This window comes from Heptranchias perlo, chromosome 16, assembly GCF_035084215.1.
Source record: "Heptranchias perlo isolate sHepPer1 chromosome 16, sHepPer1.hap1, whole genome shotgun sequence".
Taxonomy (NCBI): Eukaryota; Metazoa; Chordata; class Chondrichthyes; order Hexanchiformes; family Hexanchidae; genus Heptranchias; species Heptranchias perlo.
Genome location: NC_090340.1, coordinates 9,768,047 through 9,781,144, shown reverse-complemented (window position 1 = coordinate 9,781,144; position 13,098 = coordinate 9,768,047). Strand labels below are relative to the sequence as shown.

General features: G+C 44.1%; 1 protein-coding gene across 2 annotated transcripts in view; it reads left to right on the top strand.

Moving 5' to 3' along the window:
* Positions 1–13,098, top strand: part of st3gal2 (ST3 beta-galactoside alpha-2,3-sialyltransferase 2) — a 424,632-nt gene that overhangs the window by 225,566 nt on the left and 185,968 nt on the right. For both annotated transcript variants that reach the window (XM_067997644.1, XM_067997643.1), the window contains one exon: positions 2,572–2,677. The gene's annotated coding sequence lies outside the window, so the exon portion shown is untranslated. The remainder of the gene's footprint in view (positions 1–2,571; positions 2,678–13,098) is intronic.

Here is a 13,098-nt window from a genome sequence, read left to right as displayed (position 1 = left end):
CTCGACAGTGTGGCCAGGGTCACACGTGCCGGTTTGCCGTACACCTCTATTCCAACTGCGTTTGTGATCCTGAGCTCCCTGTGTCTCACCACTTTAACTCTATCTTCCATTCCCACTCTGACCTCTACAACTTTGATCTCCTACACTATAGCTAATTGGCCTGATGTGTGCTAAAAGGTCATCCTTTTAATGAGATCAGTGTTTGACCCATATGGTGATGTCCTGGCTCGATGTGCTCCTTCCCAAAGGGTTTGGGAGCTCTCTGGGACTATTATCCAAGTTGTGGAGCCAGCAGAGGGCTGTCAATCAGCCAGAGTGGATTGGTGGCTCAGAGTCTTGCACCACTCAGAAAGCAAACAAATGGGAAGGTGTTTGGTGACTTCTGTCCACATTGAGTTCAGGGTGGATAATCAGAAGGAATTGGATTCATATTTGCTTCATACAGCAACCCCATTTTTACTTTTGTTTTTTCTTTAATGTTTGCTTTACATCCAAAAGTTTCCTCCAAAAAACAATCAAGTAGTGTTAGGAAAAGAAAGACTTGCATTCCTATAGCGCCTTTCATGACCTCAGGACGTCCCAAAGCGCTTTACAGCCTATGAAGTAGTTTTGAAGTGTAGTCACTGTTGTAATGTAGAAAATACAGCAGCCAATTTGCACACAGTGAGGTCCCACAAACAGCAACGTGATAATAACCAGATAATCTGTTTTTAGTGATGTTAGTTGAGGGATGGATATTGGCCAGGACACCAGCTAGAACTCCCCAACTCTTCTTTGAAATAATGCCATGGGATCTTTTACGTCCGCCTGAGAGGGATGTCAGGGCCTCGGTTAAACATCTCATCCGATAGACAGCACCTGCTGAGGGGATGTTCCCCCTGGCTGGAAAGTACAGAACTAGGGAGCATGGTGTCAGGATAAGGGATCGGACATTTAGGATTGAGATGAGGAGAAATTTCTTCACTCAGAGTGTTGTGAATCTCAGGAATTCTCTACCTCAGAGGGCTGTGGATGCTCAGTCATTGAGTATATTCAAGACTGAGATCGCTAGATTTTTGGACTCTAAGGGAATCAAGGGATATGGGGATTGAGCGGGAAAGTAAGTCAAGGTCGAAGATCAGCCATGATCATACTGAATGGCGTTGCAGGCTTGGGGGGCCGTCTGGCCTACTCCTGCTCCTATTTCTTATGTTCTTATGTAGCCAGGAATGTTCAGTTCCCATTCCTGCCCATGTTTAAGGCAGGTTTCTGTTATAGCCATTATATCATAGCCTCATGTGGCAACTTGTGCCTGCAGCTCATCAATTGTATTTGTAACACTCCTCACATTAGCACACATGCATTCTAATACCATGCTTTGCTTTTTTCCTCCATCTAATTCCTGCTCTTTCTGCACTTTTCTTTATTCTGTTGCTATTTGTCCCTCCTTGTTTTCTATGCACCTTGGCTCTCCTTTCTGCTGCTACATCCTGGTTCCCCTCCCCCGGCCAAATTAGTTTAATCCCCCCCCCCCCCCACCAACACTGGTTAACTTCTTTGTGAGGACATTGGTCCTCGTGCTGTCCAAATGCAACCCGCCCGGCCTGAACCGTTCCCCCCTGCCCCAGAACTGGTCCCAATGTCCCAGGAATCTGAAGCCCTCCCTCCTGCACCACTTCTCCAGCCACACATTCACCTGTGTTATCTTCCTGTTTCTGTACTCACTAGAACATGGCACTGGGAGTAATCCAGAGATTATCACCTTTGAGGTCCTGTTCTTTAGTCTTTTTCCGAGCTCCTGAAACTGCCTGCAGGACCTCAACCCTTTTATCTACCAATGTCATTGGTTCCAACATGGACCACGACTTCTGGCTGTCCCCCTTCCACCAGAATGTCCTGTTCCCTTTACCCTGGCATCAGGGAGGCAACACACCATTCGAGACTCATGTCTGCAGTTGCAAATATGCCTGTCTATCCCCCTGACTATCGAATCCCCTATAACAACTGCATTTCTACACTTTCTTGTATCCCACCCCATGCAGCCGAATCTCCCACAGTGCCATGGATCTGCTCCTGACTGTACTCCTCTGAGATGTGGATGTTTTATTCTGATTTACTAAGCTCAGTAATGCACATCAATTAGCTATTCAGTTTTTTATATATTATTTTAAAAAATGAAGGTGATAAAATTAGAATCTAGTATAAAAGTCCTTAAAAAGACTTTTCCCCTCAAGTAATTGAGTTAAAAGTGTCCCCTTTATATGTTGTTAAAATATATATCGATATATTTTTTGAAATTTAAAATAGGACATAAAATATTATCCTGTCGTGACTCCCCCCCGATTGCGATTGCCAAGTTCTCAGCAATGCCGAGGTAGAGACATTTTCTCACTCAGCTTTGACTAATGGCAACCTTATCGACTGATTTTTTCTTATTGTTGAGAAGCCTAAGTGAGGACCAAGGCATAGAGTGCATGGCACCACTAAGATTGAAAAGAGAACCTGAGGTAGATCAGGTAGTCGTACAAAGGAGTGTCACAGTGCAGAGAGGTGACATTTTCTTGACCTTTTCTCCTCTCTCATTCTCTGTAGGGCGGCTAGTCCCTGACCGAGCCATCCATCTAGCGGTGTGACAGTGATAGAAAGAGAAGCAACACAGGACAGTTTGCTGTGCTCTGTCGAGTGGGAGATCACACAGGTAAAACTGCAGACGTTTGATTTGTTCAAAAAAAAAGAATAACTTCGAATGAAAAGAAGCACAGCACATTATGCTACATGTTAAAGTGTGGCATTGATGTATGTGGACGGACATGACCAAATGTAGAGGAGCTGGGCGCTCAGCAACTCACTGTCAAAAAAGGTATTTGACAGGCACAATGTTGTTGCTAGGGTTATTGGTACTGGTGCTTTATGAGAACCATCATACACAAGACGATGCACTTTAATAGGAACATAGCAATTGCTAGATGACGACAAAAGACCACGATCCACCTAGTTCACTTTCTACCACCCTGGTAGTTGCATGATACAATGATAATGGAGTTATTGACTAATCATAGCTATCAATCTCTATCAGTTAGTTTGCAACAGACCCAGACATGTTGTGTATTACACTTCCTGTGTGATACTCTTAATTCATTATCTCAAATTGCTTCCACCACCACTTCCTGCGAACACCGGTATTTCATTCAATTATTATACAGTTCAAAATACTCTCTGCAAGCTTGCAATGACATAAGGACAAAGTCCGGAACCTAAAGTTTCTGTATGACTATTCCATCTTGGAGTTCCGTCCCACCACCTTTTGACCCCAAACAAGGGTCACTGGGGCCATGGGTACAAACTTACTTAAATTCTTCTCTCAACTATTTTATCAGAGATATTAACCCATTTATTTTAAATGGTTAATACCCCCATTAAAATAGTGGAGAGAAGAGTTTGAGATGAACGTGTTAAGCATTCATATGGTACCATCCCACGGCATAATTCAAGGGCCTAAGTTCTTTCCCTGGAAAAAAAACATAAAGCAGCGCTATTAATATGTCTATGACCCTCAAACCCCCTTCTATATTTTAATTACAGGTGACAAAATCTATAATTGTACTACTAGGTGGTTTTTCTGTATTGGTATCAACGTTTCGGCACTGAAATTCCTGGGGCTGAAGAGGGCAGAAGAGTTCAGTTCTGCCCGGGGTGAGGGTGGTGAGGGGGGGGTGCCCAGAATATGGGACGGAACCTGGTTCCTCCAGGATTCTGACATGTTTTACCTGGCCTTTTAAATTCCAGAACTTCTGCCTGCCCCCACCGCCCCCCCTTAACATCAAAGGATGTGTCAGGGGAATGCCTGGATTACTCCAGGAATTCTACCCTTTACACCCTTGAAAGGCCTCAGCGGAACTCATGCCGTCCCTTTGAGGCCTTCAGAAGGCCCCAAACCTTTACTAGACTAAGGTAATCAATCCCAGAGTGCATCGATTACCTTGTCTGGAAACAGAATGACTCCTTTTGGAAGAATGAAAAATAATCACTTTTTTCCCAGACCTGCTAGGTTTAGGTGTCCTCAGGTGGAGCAACTGTGGACTGCTGTGCCTTACTAGGGTGGATGCCACTGATACAATGTTACAGACCCCAACTATGGTTATGACCCCACCTGTGGGATTTGGGACAGGTCTACGGCTACCAGCATTAGAGAGATAGGGTTCCGCTCTGCTGCACTTGCACCAGTGAACCGGTCCCCAGGAATTTCAAGGCCACCTTACCTGTATCTGCACTTCGTACCTGTATCTGCACATCGTACATATATCTGCAAATCTGTTTGTATTTTGTATCGTACCTGCCTCTGTATATTGTATCGATGTCAGTTTATCGTAAAAAAATTAGTGCATTATATCTGTATCTGCATCATAGCTATATTGGTGTATTGTATTGGTGTCAATATATTGTATCTGTATCAGCAGGGAGCTGCAATTAAGCTTTTATTGTAAGCACAGCCTAGATTTTCAGAAAATATTTTTGGTGGAGGACAGCAGGCAAAGGATTGATTAGTGCTGAGGATAGATCGATATTCCGGTATTTTACTTTGGGGCATCAAGGACTATTGATGCAGAACTTTCATTCAGAAGGTTAAATAGGTGGGGTAGAGTCTATGATTGAGCAGCTAGTACATGGCCCATGGAGGAAGTGGACTTGATTGCTGAATGGTGCATTTTTGTTCCATGCTTTGAGCTCTTAAAGACTGCTTGTATATCTCTTGCATATCTTTCAGCCCCATTGTTCAGTTCACAGACCTCCTTATTTATTATTACTAGCGTGTGGTAGGTAGGTTAGTACCAGTCAGCTTCAAACCGTGGCACGGCTCAGCCTGGACTGGGATGTAAGACAAGTGGAGGAATTTGGGGAGAGTTGGGAATTTGGGGAGAGTTGGGAATTCTGCGGCTCAGAGTACCTAAAACTGTCTTGTTGTTTGGAACAGAAAACTGTATCATTCATTCAGTTACTAATTGAGGTATTTAAGATGATTAAAGGATTTGATAGGGTAGATAGAGAGAAACTAATTCCTCTGGTGGGAGAGTCCAGAACAAGAGGGCATAACCTTAAACATTAGAGCTAGGCCGTTCAGGGATGATGTCAGGAAGCACTTCTTCACACAAAGGGTAGTGGAAATCTGGAACTCTCTCCCCCAGAAAGCTGTTGAGGCTGGGGGTCAATTGAAAATTTCAAGACTGAGATCGATAAATTTTGTTAGGCAAGGGTCTTAAGAAATATGGAACCAAGGTGGGTAAATGGAGTTAAGATATAGATCAGCCATGATCTAATTGAATGGCGGAACAGCCTCGTGGGACTGAATGATCTACTCCTGTTCCTATGTTCCTACTCTTAGTTTCACAATGAGTTGAGAACCCAATAGTGCTTCTATTCAAAACCTCACTAAACATCTGTTTGCAAGTCAGCACGAATCGCACTGTTGCAATAGAACCGAATTAAGCTGAGTAGGCAATGAGGACATCAGTGGTTTTACAAAGTTTAGTGGGGCATCAGGAGAAATTAATTCAAGCCCAAATATCTGAACACTTTACACTAAAAAGTTTGAAAGCTGTTCTTAGAGCTGTTGCAGTAAAGAAAAAAGTCCAAACAGAGTGAGTAATCATGATGAAAGTTAAAAATACTACTGGATCAGGATCGAGCCTTGGGAATATTACTCCACCGAACACAAGTAAAAAAAAACTGGCAAAGACAGCGAGGGAGTTCTGGGCTGCTCTGCAGTTCCAATTAAGATGAGATTGATTGGTAAACCTGCTTTACAGTCTGCATGCAGTCCATGTGTGATTGATCGAGCTGTTGTGGAGTTTGAAGATTTCTGAGTAACAAAGCAGTGTACACACTTCACTACCCCTGGGAGTGTGGAAGAGGAAAAAAACATTTAATCCATGTTGTAATTAAGAAGTACAAGGCTTTTCTCAGAAGGTACCTCCTCAACTGAACTCCCCCACCCCTTCTTCACAATGACAACAGCCAGCTATTAGAATGACATTTTCTAGAAAAAACACAATTAATGAATGTAGCTTCTTAATACTCCACAGCTCTTACACTTTTTAATTTGGATTGTCCATTGCATGGATGGAGATTGATACCGTAAAGTGACTTGCTAGATTTAGCATATATTGTTGGTGAAAAGGCAGGTGTCTCTTTGTGTATATGTGTGTACCCAGCATTTCTCTGCGTGCATGTAAAGTTTCTATCGAGACAAGAAATTTAGATTAAAATCACAATCTCTTACCTTAAAATTTACCCAAAACTAGTGTTAAATGGTTTTAGATTTTTATCTCATATTTTCCTTGTAATCAAAATCAAAGACCACTCCTGTCAGTGGGACTTCATTCTCTATGTGGTGGAGAGTACTTTACATGCATGATATCTATATAATTATAGTGAGCCTAGGGGTTGAACAGAAACCCTTGTCACTGTATTCGCCTTACTGGTTATATGACCCCCACCTGGTCTCCTTGACTTTAGAAGGTGATGGAATAAACATTTTTATGAGACCATAGTTTAGATTATAAACTACCAGATTTACTAACAGTAAATACACAGATTTTCAGTAATATACAGACTAAACTATTCTTCCTCCAACATATAGAAAATAACATAGTTGCATTTCCTGCACTTAAACCCAAAGTAAAATTGGACCTGAAGCAAGGTCTCTGGCTGCATCTCCCTTGGGGGTTCGCTGCTAACCTTCCATAGAGCCTCCAGGAGTACATGCTTGCTCTCTCTTCTCCGTTCTCTCTCTCTTTTTTTCATTGCTTCAGAGGACTAATAAATTGGGGCAAGTCTGCTCGAGATATAAACCCTATGAGGTGTAACTGGTGAACAGAAGAAATCAAACATGCATCCCTCCTGATTGCATCAGGCTGTCAAACATCCATAGTATATCATAGATAATAGCTTTCCAGAAACTGTCTCCAAGGAGATAACTCAAGAAGCTAGTGAAATGTAATAGTCTGCACATGAAGAGTTTACCATTATATGCAAATACACCTAATCAAAAGGCCAGAATGGGCCACTACACACCTAATTGTTGTTGAACAATCCAATTGACACATAATTGGGACAGTGAAACAAATTGCAAAGATGCAGTTTAAGATATTTGAATACTAATGTGTCCCTGATACCTGCCAGAGACATATTATCCGTTTCCTGGGCTGTTGTGCGTCAAACAAATTGGCTTATTTTCATGAAGTGAATCTGGTTTTAACTCTTGAGCTGCCAGAATGAAATGACAGAACAAAGGATAATAAACTATAGACAAAACACTACATTTGATCATGGTCAGCTCTGCCACTGCCCCTCAGAAACTGGCTGCAAGAAAGGTTTGAGGGCACTCCTTAGAACATAAAAGGTTGAGGGGAGATTTAATAGAGGAGTTCAAAATTACATCAGTAAATGTAAAACCCCTACAGCATTCTGCAGCACAACCATTTTTTTATTGAAAAAGTTAAGATCTTTCTTGACAATACCAGCCTGTCCCTTAAGATAGAGAGCACCAAAAGGGCAACTCAGGAAGCAGTAGCACCAGGTTTTTTTCGGGGCATTGTGTCTCTGATCTGTGCCTGGCACTATTGGAGGAAATCTCTCTGACATTTATTTGCATGTAATTTACATTGCAACACCCTCTTAAGGTGCAGTCAGATGCAGATACCATAGAGGGTGAAATAGTCTTCACCATCGTATCACTTCAGATCGCGAAACGAGCTCATAGCGAATCGTCAGCCTGTTTTTCACCTCAGCCAATTTTCTTTTCCACTGAAGTCATGGGCGTGGTGGCACGACTGACAAAGACCAAGATCTCCCTCCATAAACGCCATAGAGGACGTTTGGGTGCAGTTTTATATAGGAGCAGTATGGGGCAAATAACTAGTGTTAATTTTTCTTCTGCATTGCATACATTTTTCAGGAGGTATTTGGGAGCAGAGTAGAAGAAAACTGGCCATAATAGCTCCAGCCAACAATGCAAATCTAGGATTTCTCCAGCGTTCTGTGCCAGTGGGATGATTTTATTTTAACAGAAATGAAACTAAGATGTCCTGCTCAACGTGGCTCACTTTGGAGCTATTGGTGCAGTCAAAATCATTAATACGTTGTGGAGGAAGGGGGCCTTCAATCTCTGGCCCAACCAGTGGGGGGACGGAGGACTACTTTGGAACTTCTCTCTGCTACCATCCAATCTATTCTTGACATCCCCAGAGCAACTCAATCAGCTTTGTAATCTACCTCTCTTACTAAATTACTTTGTAAAATAATTACTATAGTGATAATTATCATTGTATATTGTTCTAAAATATAATTACATTACTTCAGACACCTCTCTGATGCTGCATTTATATAGTAATTAATATTTCAATTGTCTGAAGACTCACAGCATTATGATGGAGGAATAGGATTGACTCCCCATAACATAAAAGTACCAGCGGGTATGGTATTGAGCTATACGGATTCATAAACTTCTCAGGTTCAGTCTCTGGTCTGTCTCAGTCAGCTGATCGTGGCCAAGGTAGTGGTAGGGACATTACAGTTGGCTTCACCCTACCGGAGTTAGGGAGGACAATACTAAGGCAAGCTTCACACTCCTGATCAACATTGACTCCTGCTAAAATAGGGCAGACATGTGGATGTTGGTTTGGGACTGGATTGGTTTTCTTCTCCCCGCCCTTACCTCTTCCATGATCAGATAACCATCAACGAACATAGTTAAAGCTCACATGATCAAAGGGCACTTGGGGGAGTTACTGGAATATGGCAGGCACTAGGGAACCTTATCCCAGTATGCGACCGGCACCCATGGAACCTTACCCCAGTACGGGTCCCAGCACCCGTAGAACCTTACCGCAGGATGGGTCCCAGCACCCGTAGAACCTTACCCCAGTAGGAGTCCCAGCACCTGTGGAACCTTACCCCAGTACGGGTCCCCGCACCCATGGAACCGTACCCCAGTACGGGTCCCCACACCATGGAACCTTACCCCAGTACGGGTCCCCGTACCCATGGAACTTTACCCCAGTACGGGTCCCCGCACCCATGGAATCTTACCCCAGTACGGGTCCCCACATCCATGGAACCTTACCCCAGTACGGGTCCCCACATCCATGGAATCTTACCCCAGTACGGGTCCCCACATCCATGGAACCTTACCCCAGTACGGGTCCCCACATCCATGGAACCTTACCCGAGTACGGGTCCCCACATCCATGGAACCTTACCCCAGTACGGGTCCCCACATCCATGGAACCTTACCCCAGTACGGGTCCCCACATCCATGGAACCTTACCCCAGTACTGGCCCCAGCTCCCATGGAACCTTACCCCAGTACAGGTCCCAGCCCATGGAACCGTACCCCAGTACGGGTCCCCACACTCATGGAACCGTACCCCAGTACGGGTCCCCACACTCATGGAACCTTACCCCAGTACGGGTCCTAGCTCCCATGGAACCTTACCCCAGTGCGGGTCCCAGCACCCATGGAACCATACCCCAGTATGGGTCCCAGCGGCTATGGAATCTTACCTCAGAATAATTCCAGTGTCCATGGAACCTTATCCCAGAATGAGGAACATGAAACAGGAGTAGGCCATTCAACCCCTCAAGCCTGCTCCTCCATTTAATTAAATCATGGCTGATCCGTACCTCAACTGCATTTCCCCACCTTAGCTCCATACCCCTTGACACCCTTACCTAACAAAATCTATTGATCTCATTCTTGAAAGCTCCAATTGTCTCAGCATCCACACCCTTTTGGGGGAGAGAGTTTCTGATTTCTACTACCCTTTGCATGAAAAAGGTGACCCAGCACCCATGGACCCTTACCTCAATATGAGTCCAGTGCCCATGGACCCTTACCCCAGTGTGAATCTAGTGCCCATGGACACTTATCCCAATATGAGTCCAGTGCCCATGGACACTTACCCCAATATGAGACGAGTACTCATGGAACCTTACCCCAGTGTGAGTCCATGCCCATGGACTATTACCCCAGTGTGAATCCAGTGCCCATGTACCCTTACCCCAGTGTGAGTCCAGTGCCCATGGAACCTTACCCCAGTGTGAGTCCAGTGCCCATGGACCATTACCCCAGTATGCGTACAGTGCCCATGGACCATTACCCCTGTGTGAGTCCAGTGCCCATGGAACCTTACCCCAGTATGAGTCACAGACAAAAATGGAAAGTAACTTCACTGAACATAAATTCCCAATGATCTAATGTCAATAATGAAGTCAATGTGTTGTACTTTTAACAGGGTATGGGGATGTTGACTCTTGCTGGGATACAGTCTTGCGGGAAGCCAAGAGCCCTCAGTACCGCACCAAAGTGGCCATTCTTTGTGTCAGCCCAGACAGTGAAAAACTGCCAACACTCAATCACAGGATGCATCACAAAGCCGATCCTGTTCTTGCCCGACATCTACAAACACACATTCTCCAACAGGTTTTACTCAAATGGAATCAGGCACATGAACCCTGGCTGATTTTTCCTCTTCTTAGCCCAGGGGAACATTGAAGCCAATTGTCGCCCCCAAATTGCTGAGCACATCCCATGAATTTGAAACTTACACTATTTGATCCAGAATATACCTTAGCAGCTGGAATGTGTTTATCATTGGTTATTTTGCTTTGTGTTGCATCAGAAATTCCATTTATTGCTGTATAGTCAGAGCAGTGGACACAACAGCAGCTCTGTAACTTTTGAGGTGGTGCAAGAAAGAAGAAAAATTTATCTGTAGCGATTTTGATTACAATTTTAATTACGAAACCCAACAACTTCCTCCTGCAAGCAGGTCCATGGATTCTATAAATAGTCAACATCTCTGTCACCTTAAAAGAGAGGGTTCAGGTCTGTACTATGATGGGGAAGTGCTTATCTTTAATAGCTTTCAGGAACTTCATTCTGTTCTTTTTCTAATGTTACAAATTCATCTCCCTTGGCATTGTCATGGTAATTCAGAGTGTACAGTCTCTCTCTTACCTGGTTCTGTTGCCCTTGTGCTGGTGCTTCGCTCTGTGCTCTCCCACTTCTCTCTCTCTCTTTTTTCCTTTCAGGCTAGCAGTTGATGGATGGTGTTGCATGATGGCGAAGGAGTTGCTGCATCTTCTCCCTCCCTCCTACTTCCATCCCACCTGCTCACCTCCATCGTCTCATCCTGCCCTTCCCATAAACTGCTTGCTCTCATTGCCTCCCTTATACCTTACCCTTTGCATTATCCCTGTATCATCCCCGTACCATTAATTTAAGCAAACTTAAAATAAAACCAACTCGTGGCAAATAATAAAAGTTAATTAATTTTTTTTTTAAATCTACCTGCGGTGCCACCTAGAGAAACTGGGAGATATAGCTTGGAGCACCAATGGCACCATCTAGCATTGGGAGGCTGAAAGATAAGTATAATGGCAGTTATACATACCCAGGTGTCCCATGTATCACAACAATGCATGGCAAAATTGTAGCACAAGAAGTAAGTGTGGCAAACAGGAAGTGCACCCTAGAAGCAAGATATGCAATAACCTATAGATGCTTTATTTTCTCTTCCTTTTCAACAAGGGCTTATGAGTGGCCAGTTCTCAGGTTTCTGACAATGCTGCTCAGAAACCTGTTGTTAGATGATTAACCTAATACAGGGCTTCCCCTCCCCTGTGATTCTTTTTCTCATCCCTCCATTCCCATGTGAAAGCCCCCAGTCTTTGCTCAACCCAATATAATGTGAATAGTTATGTAACACATAGGTGCTGGGAAGCCTTCCCAGATGGCTCATCAAATTTATCCAATGAATAGTTGAGCTGTACGGACCCGGGAGGTCCCAGCCATTGTAGTGGTAAGGATGCTACAGTTCACCTCTATGCTGCAGAGCTAGGGATGGGAAAATCAGCCAGGGTTCCTGCTCCTCATTGCCATTCAGTGACTCCTGTTTGAAAGCACATGTGAGTGGACATTGGATGAGAACAGGATCAGGCTCTACTGTGCTGCCCTGTGGCACAATAGTCTGCTGACACACAGCTTCAGTGCTGGCACAGGAATAATGGGCACTTTAGTGAGGTACCAGAGGGCACTTGGCACTGGTGGAATCGTGCCCCAATAAGGAAGCAACAGAGGAGGGGAAAAATTGGTGCAAAAATACATTATTCTATGATGGAGTGAGAGACTGTCTGCTCAAGCAATTAGGAAAGCAAATGGTACGTTGCAAGGAGGTTGGAGTACAAGAGTAAGGAAGTCTTGCTACAGTTGTACAGGGCTTGGGTGAGACCACACCTGGAGTACTGTGTACAATTTTGGTCTCCTTACCTATGGAAGGATATACTTGTCTTAGAGGTGGTACAACAAAGGTTCACCAGATTAATTCCTGGGATGAGAGGTTTGTCTTCTGAGGAGAGATTGAGAAGAATGGGCCTATATTCTCTGGAGTTTAAAAGAATGAGAGGTGATCTTATTGAAACGTATAAAATTCTTAAGAGGGCTTAACAGGGTAGATGTGGAGAGGCTGTTTCCCCTGGCAGGAGTGTTTAGAACTAGAGGGCACAGTTGCAGGATAAGGGGTGGACGATTTAGGACTGAGATGAGAAGGAATTTCTTCACTCAGAGGGTTGTGAATCTTTGGAATTCTCTACACCACAGGGCTGCGGATGATCATTCGTTGAGAATATTTAAGACTGAGATCCATAGGTTTTTGGACTCTAGGGGAATCAAGGGATATGGGGATCGGGCGGGAAAGTGGAATTGAGGTCAAAGATCAGCCATGATCTTATTAAATGGCAGAGCAGGCTCGAGGGACCGTATGGCCCACTCCTGCTCTTATTTCTTATGTTCTTATGCTCCCGAGGGTCTGTCAGTGCTGTGAGTCAACAAATGTGAAGTGGTCAAATTTGCTGATGGTGCCAAACTAGGAGGGAAGGCGCAATTCGAGGAGGCAACACAGAAATTACAGAATGAGTTGGACAAAATATGTAAGTGGGCAGAACAATAGGAGATGAAGTTAATGCAGGCAAGTGTAAAGTACTGCATGTAAGAAGGAAATTAGATGACACATATATTGTATTGGTGATACTGAAATAGCTGAGGAGAAGCTGAAAAAGACT